Source organism: Chenopodium quinoa, unplaced genomic scaffold (genome assembly GCF_001683475.1).
Source record: "Chenopodium quinoa cultivar QQ74 unplaced genomic scaffold, ASM168347v1, whole genome shotgun sequence".
Taxonomy (NCBI): domain Eukaryota; kingdom Viridiplantae; phylum Streptophyta; class Magnoliopsida; order Caryophyllales; family Amaranthaceae; genus Chenopodium; species Chenopodium quinoa.
This window is the reverse complement of record NW_018742484.1, coordinates 3,223,358-3,231,848: the sequence shown is the minus strand read 5'-3', so window position 1 is coordinate 3,231,848 and position 8,491 is coordinate 3,223,358. Positions and strand designations below refer to the sequence as shown.

The window sequence follows — 8,491 nt, the reverse complement described above, 5'->3', positions numbered from 1 at the left end:
TTCATCTAACACACCTTGACCATAATTTCCATTTTCAAGGCTTATCCTAGCTTTGATTAACTCATCAGTCTAATGCTCAATCAATGGCAAGGAACTAGCTAGTACATTCCCTTGAATTTAAACCCTATGGAAATAACAAATATGTAGAAAAAGTACACACCCAGCAACGCATATTTCACTGAATCATTGTAACCTGACAACTTATCACATAGACCATCCGAAACATACTGACACCAATTATACCTACTGATTTTCAGAACATCCTCTAAAGCTAGAACTAGTTTCAAATCATCTTGTCTATTTGTTGTAGGGGTAAATAACGTAACCATGGCAAACATCACAAAACATCTTTTGAATTCATCATTGCCTTTCTAACATACCCTTGTCACTTTTCATCTTGTTAACCAAAACTGGAACAGTAATGTCTTTATTACCACCGGTTTACTTTTTCTTCCAAGAAGCCTTCAACTCAGAATCTTGTTGTCTACCAGAAGTGGAAACATCAAAAGGACCCATAGGTATGTTAAAAACATCATGCACATCAGCTATTGTTAGCTTATAACTTTGTCCAGAAGGTAGCTTAAAAGAACAAGACTTTGCATCAAAGTGTTCACAAAGCCAGCAAATTATTTGCCTTAGACAGATTTCTAACTTTATTGATGCCAAACTACCAAACCTAATAGACGTAACAATTGTCTTTTGTGTTTCAGTTGATTTTTTCAAAAATTGAACAACACCAGCTTGTCTGCATCGCATGATAACTTCATCATCCCTGAACCAAAAAAACATAAAATATAAATAAGTCATCCTAAACAAAAACTTAACCAAAAAGGAACACAAAAAACAAGTAACCCTTAATTTCAAGTAATCCCTTAATTAATTTCAAGCAACCCATATAACCCAAAATTTCAAGTAACCCATATTATAAGTAAATCCTGATTCCAAGTAACCCATATTATCAAAAACTAACCCATGATTCCAAGTAACCCCTAATTTTAAGTAGCACATATTTTAAGTAACCCCTTAATTAATTTCAAGCAACCCATATAACCAATAATTTCAAGTAATCCCTAATTTCAAGCAATCCATTAAAACCAAAATTCACCCCTAATTTCAAGTAATCCATATAAACCAAAATTCAAGTAACCCATAATTTCAAGTAACCCATATTATAAGTAAAAATTAATTTCAAGTAACCTCTGATTCCAAGTAACCCATATTACCAAAAACTAACCCATATTTCCAAGTAAGTAACCCATATTATGGGTATTACCTAATTTCAAGTAACCCATATTATAGGTAACCTCTAATTTCAATTAACCCATTTTATATCACAACAAAACAGAATACAAAAACAAGAAACCAATATTGTAACACACCAAAATAGAATACAAAAACAAGGAACTAATATTGTAACACACCAAAACGAAATACAAAAACAAAGAACCAATATAATAAGTAACCCCTTAGAACTAACCCGATAATGCAAAAAGTAACACATAAACAAGAAATTCAAAGCACGATTAAAATAAAACAAAACAAGAACAAGTAAACCAATATTATGAAAGAAGAAATGTAAACATACCACTCTTCACCTTACCCTTCAACTTTTACAACTTCAACTACTTGACTAGAACCAGCAGCAGCTTTACGACCTCTTCGTTTCTTTGCAATGACAGGTTTCACATCCTCAACATCAGGCTTGACATCAACTTCTTGACTAGATTCAGCAGCACGTCGACCTTTTCGTTTCTTCGCATTGACAAATTTCACATCCTCAATAGCCTCAACATATTTCAAATCCTCAGTAAGTTGCAAATCATTTACATCCTCAGCAACCTCAACAAATTTCTAATCCTCAGTACGTTGCAAAACATTTACATCCTTAGCATTCACATCCTCAGCAGAAATATAATCCTCAGTAGGTTGCAAATTATTTCCATCCTTAGAATCTAATGAAAAACCTCAATCAACTACATTACTCTAATCAGCAAGAACAACCATGCAAATCATTCACATCCTTAGCATCTTCATTAAACAAACCAAAAAAAAAAAAAAAAAAAACCACAATTAACTATGTTACTCTAATCACCAACCACAACCATAAAAAACAACAACGTAGATCAAACTAAAACTATGTTACTCTAAAAAGAACCAATTAACCCTAAGAAAACCATTAGATAGGTGACACCTACATAAACAAGTACTGAACATGACAAAAATACAAAACAAGTAACCCCTACATAAATGACTATTAATAATAACATCAAATATATGAGAAATTACATATATTTACTAAAATTGACAAGATTATAATATAATAACTCATAATCAACAAATTCGAAACTTAGGTCAAAACTAGGGAATAAATAAAATCAAAATCAAGTGAACAAAAAAAGAAATTCAACAGTAAAACTAAAAAAGAAAAACAACAAATAATGTAAAAAATTACAGTAACAAAGAAATTGAAGCTGAAAGTTCACAAAAAACAACGATTTATGTAAAAAAAATTACAATAAATTACAAATACAAGAAAATTATCAAAAAACCAAAAACTAGAGATGAATTCAAGTAAAGAAAGAACAATCATAAAAATATTGTAAAAACGAAAAAAATTAGGGTTTCAAAAGTACCGGAATCATCAACGACAGATCATGTAGAAAATCCTTTCTTTTCCTTACAAACGACCTTCTTGATTTTAACCATTGTTGATAATATTGAGATGAAAAAAGAAGGAAATTTAGAGGAGAGAGAAAAAAATTTAGAGAGAGAAAGAACAAAATTGCAGACAAAATTAAAGAAAGAAGTGAGAAGAAAGAGAATTGCAGAGAGGAAATAAAGAGTTGAAGTGACAGAATCACAGAAGTAATGGCGGTTTAGAAAAAGAGGAAGGAAACTGGAAAAAAGAGTTTGGGATCGGAAATTCAAATTAAACGGTTGTTTTAAAAATAACGGAAAACGGGATTAGAAATGGGGGTCCATTATTTTTTTGGGCCTTACATAAGGCTGGACCCGTAATATAAGCTGGTCGCATGATACAGCAGGCCGCATACAAAAAATGTGTGAGAGAAATAATAAAGTAGTTGTGGGTCCTTACCAAATAAGAAAGTGTTGCAATTATTATGATATGAATAAAAAGGAAAAGTGTTACGATTATTATGAAATTGAGGAATTAATAAAAGCGAAAAAAAATTATCAAAGTTATGCAAAAATCAAAGTAAACTATGTTATATATTATAAACGATGGAAATATTGTGATATTCGTGAAAAAATGAAGTAACTTCTATCACTTTAAATTACAAATGATAGGTCCTCGTTACGAAAAATTCTTCTGCATAATTGAAAAGTCCACTTTCTCCTTTACTCTTGAAATCCCCTAATATTAAATTATGATTTTTTTTTTTTTTTGAAAAAAAAAAAAGACATTGTCAACAGAACAATACATGTGCTGGAGTAAATGCTACTTTAAAATCCTATTCGATCCTTCACTAGATGTGTGCTTCCCACATCTCACTGTGTTTATGGTGTACATTATAGTTTTAAATGGTCAATACAAAATTAAGTTAAAAATCTAGCATGTATGATCTATATTTCTAAAAGTGTATTAGTAAGATGTTAGTATATGTTGGATATTTTAACTAAAAAAATTATTTAATAATTAATATTAATATCATATTATTACATTCAAATTTTAAATATTTCGGTTACTAAACTAATTACAAGTTTTACTCTACTTTTAATTTGTTTTTAATAATGGTATATTTATTTACATCTAAATATAAAGTTTAAATTTTGTAACAACTGTTTTACTCATTGAATATTTTGATATTCATCTTTAAAGCAAAGAGACGTTTAGCTTTACAGTACAATGGTTAGTGGAATACAACCTTGTTTGGAGTATTATGCATGCACAATGCATTAACTAGCTATAAGAAGTGAATTTTGACCATAAGTTAATACAGTTGCCGTTAAAAAGGATTTTAAAGGTTTTCACTTAATGTCATAATATTTGATAAGGGGTTAGATTATGCTTGGAGTTAAAATATAGCATTTTGCTAGCTGATTATTCTAACGTTAAAATATTGATTGGTGGTGTATAAAAATGTTTTTTGAGTATTAGTTTTATATATATATACGTTTTCAAAAACCAAAAATAAAATATTCCCCCACATACTTGGATAATATACAAAAGCTAAGTCAGGTATTTGGTTATTATATAAGCTTCTACTTCTTAATATACAGATTAGGAAGTGTATAAGACGACGCGCTGTTAACTCCTTGTGATTTGTATTGGAAGGCGTGAATCGCCTTGAGGAGAGTTGAAAGTTATCTACGACTCACCTAACTAAATTTCCAGATTATTTTTCACTTTATATTTTTTAATTTTTCCATTTTTTCTTATATTATTTCCAAAAGTATATCACGTTATAATTAACGAGATGATTTTATTTGATATACATAACATGATCTCTTTTGCTGGCCGCACGTACAGGCTCTTATATGGTGCTCGCCCGTATGTGGAGCCCGAGCAACTCTACAACATTTCAAGCTCTTGGTATTTTGTAGTATCGAGGTAAACATAGGAACTAAGGAAGAGGATCGGAAAGAAAGATACAAGCTTGTATTAAAAATTCACTCCGTCAGAAATAAAAAAAATTGTGATATATACAAGTATTCGGGTATGCAATCCATTTGTCACATGGAAAGAATAAAGAATGCTGGAAGGGTTGCATTCCTTAAAAAATATCCACCTACTTCATTAGTATAACTGTGTGAGAAGTTTTGAAAAAGTGTTAAAAAACAAATCTGTGCGGGTTAGTTTTAAAGCGGATAATTTCACACCAAGTCATTAACACGTGAACTTTTTATGAATTTCTAAATCAAAAGCTTTTTTAAATGAAAAAAAAGTCCAAATAGATTTAATAAATTTTACTCCATAGTTAAGATAAATTTTAAAATATTAAATTTAGATACATTCGTATAAGGGTTGATAAGAATCATCCAAATTGTAGTTTCTCCTTAAATACCTAATCATAAACTTTCTACTTTGGTATTTGTTGGGGTTGTTCATCCCAAATCTCACATAGAAGAAATAAGGAAGAAAGGACTTCCTTATAAGTGGGTGCACACTTCATTTAGTATAAGGCATTTAGGGAAGGTGTTTAAAAACAAAGAAGCTATTGGGTGCGGACTGCCGCACGCAAATTATGCGTGCGGCAGGCTAACTGATACGTTTCATTTGTTGGCTGATATGGTTTTTGTGTTGGCTAATAAATTCCTTTTCATTTAGGGAAGGTGTTTTTTTATTTATTTTTGATATGTTTCTTTCGTTGGTTGCTATCTGACATCAGTTGGCTGATATATTTCTTTGGTTGGCTGATATCTTTATTTTGTTGGTTGATATGTAAATTTTAATTGTTGGCTTATATGTTTCAATGTGTTGGCTGATGTGTTTATTTTGTTGGCTTACTTGTTGCTTTTGTTTGCTGATTTCATCCTTTTGTTGGCTGATATGCTTCATTTGTTAGCTGATATATTCCGTATCTTGGCTGATAAGTACCTTTTGTTGGCTGAGATATTCCTCTTATTGGCTGATAGATTCCTTTTATTGGCTGATACGTTTTTATTAATGTTTAATATTTCCCTAATATTAACTCATATCAGACATTTATTAGCTGATATGTTGACTTTTTGGCTTATATGCATCATTAGTTTTATTTTACTCCATTTTCTCTCTCCACTCACGCAACTCCCCTGTTGCCCCAAAGAAAAACTCCACTCACACAACTTCACCGAACCCACCAACCAAACCACCAACCCAGCAGGGCACCACCGCTGCACCGTCCACCCACCACCTCTCCCCTAAACACCGGGCCAGACCTGCTGTGAGCACCCTACCAGCCACACTGCAACTCACCTGCGTCGCCTCCATTAATCACCACACCAAACCATATCAGCCAACAAATCAGCCCACATCGCCACCACGTCCCCCGCAAAACAGCCCAATGTTGATTTCGATTCATCATTGAGTTCAGCAAGTTGAGTCCGGCGATCCTTGTTAACTCTGTTGATTTCGATTCACCGTTGAGTTCAGCAAATTGATTTCGATTCACTGATGATTTCGATGTTTCTGTTGAGTTAATTGGTTTTTCCCTTTTTTTTGTAGGTTTTTATTTGGGTTTTTGAATGTTTGATTTGATTTTGATTTCTAGGTTTGTGCAAATCTTGACACCCATAGAAGACGACAGAGGAGGTGGAGATGAGTTTGTGAGAAAGTGATGAAGAAGATGAGAGTGTTTTTCTGCTATTGGAGGTGTTAGGAACAAGGAAAGTATTTTCCGCACTAAATATTGTGTGCGAACTGCCACACCCAATAGTTTGTGTAAAAACAAATCCGTACAGATTAGTCCTAAAAATCTAAATTGGACAATATTATACTAATGTGGAATGGAATGTGCATGCGGTTTGACAAAGTGGGTCATCAAAGCCCAACATTATTTAGTTGCAACAATTTTTTATTTACCAAAATTAGCATAGTACCTACTTAAACTAAATTTAAGATGGAAATATTTTTTTTCTAGGCCAATCAGTCCAGTTACACAAGTAGTCTAGTTACACAAGTGTAACTGAGTGCTTGAGGGTATAGAAAGAGGTTAAAAAAAACAGCCTACTCCTAAGCATATGTAAATGGTAGAGCTCGAATTTGTGATAACTATCTTCACTAAGCATGCTCGTTAATAACCCACGGAAATAATTGCTAGTCACAACATAAACATAGATTTGTTACCTATAGTTTGTTTAGACTTTAGAGGAATAAGAGGTAGGTATGGGAATCACAAAAAGGAGCATTATTCCTTGATTGTTTATGAGTTATGAGATTATCAACGGGAATTGAAATAGGAATTAAATTATTACTGTAGTATGAGAATTCACTTGCTAATGTAAATACTCCAGTAATTAATACCCAAATTATTATAATTACATACGTGACAGAAAGTAATTTGATGAAATCTCAGTTACCAAAAATTAACCATATCCCAAAATGTTATGTTTGACTTGCAAATTAATTCTGATTGGCCAAAAACTTATCTGCTGCACGGAAAGAAAGGAAGGAACTACGGCCTTGAGATCGATGGATGACCTACGCCCTACGCCATGAAATATGCCCAAACTCACTTGTGACTTCTCACCACCTGACTAGTCAGTTAGATGCGGGGCAGCTCATATAGTTTAATTAGCTTAAGGAACGAACACCCCTAGATATTATTAGATAAGTACTACCTCCATTACGTATTAGTTGTAACTTTGGGGTATTATTTGTGTGATATAAAATATTCAAAAGTTGCAACTAATATATAACGGAGGTAGTATTTAAAATACTTCCCAAAGTGGTATTAATTTGAGAATGCATGTCAAAATTATGCGTCAATCGGTATAATTAAGGTTCATTTTAATTTTATATTTCTACTTTTATCCAACGCCCTCAAGACGTTCGTTAACTTTTGTCTTTAACTTACTACGGAGTACGAAGTACAAGTTAACGATATTAGAGGTTTCTAAATTAACATTAGTCAAAGTTATAGCTTAGTTCCCAATTTCAGGTCCTTTCTTTAAGATGAAAATCTCTAAAAGCTAACTTAAAAGCTTTAATTTTCTAACTGGAAAGATAACTTGTATTAAAATAATAAAAGAAAAACTAATTTTAAAGCAAAAAATGACAAAATAAAGAGAGGTTTTGTATGTTTAGCCTAAGAGGCTAGAGGTTTTATTTGTTCTTACATTGTATAACAATCAGTCAAATACATGAACAATAAAATTCTTAATCAATGATATAACAAAGGAGATATAGACACATACCATCTTAATGTTTGGTACGTCGATGCTTGAAAAACATTTGGTGACCATAAAATGTCACCTAGTTTTCATTTCTTTTTCAAGCTTGTAGATGTAGTCACGTAGATGGCATATTTTTTTTTATTTTTTATTTTTACAAGAGGAACTACAAAAACAAAAGCAACAACAAAAAGAAAACTAGAAAGACCAAAACAGAAATGAGCAGGAGAGACCCAATGCCGAGGAACCTTCCGGATATGACAAGTTAAAAAAGGAGTACGAGTATCCCACAAAAACCAAGCGCACGAGATATCATCCGAGCAAGTGCGGCAGAGAAGGCAAACAAGAGTAGTGTTGTTTGTGTAAATCAGAAGACGGAGGTATCCCGACGACTGGCAGCCTGAAGAGCCCATAAACACGCCTGAAGTTCCGCCTGAAGAGCACACGAAGACCGACAAGCTCTTGAGCCACCCCCTAAAACCTCTGAGGACTGAATATCCCGAAAAATCCAGCCTATCCCTACAACGTTATCTTGAGAATCCCAAGCACCATCGAAAATTAAGCAGAAATCCAGAGAATTAGTAGTGGAACCACACAAGCACCCAGAGACAAGAACTAAGGAAGAAAAGCGAGGTTGACGCGGAACAAAATGTCGGTA

The 8,491-nt window shown here is 32.8% G+C and overlaps 1 long non-coding RNA gene across 1 annotated transcript; it reads right to left on the bottom strand.

Annotated features, from left to right (window-relative positions):
* Positions 1 to 576: 576 nt before the first annotated feature.
* LOC110719403 lies at positions 577 to 2,418 on the bottom strand. The gene is made up of 2 exons (XR_002511086.1): positions 1,586 to 2,418; positions 577 to 772 (listed from the first exon to the last, which is right to left on the bottom strand). It is a non-coding gene; the product is annotated as an uncharacterized LOC110719403 (long non-coding RNA).
* Positions 2,419 to 8,491: the final 6,073 nt, after the last annotated feature.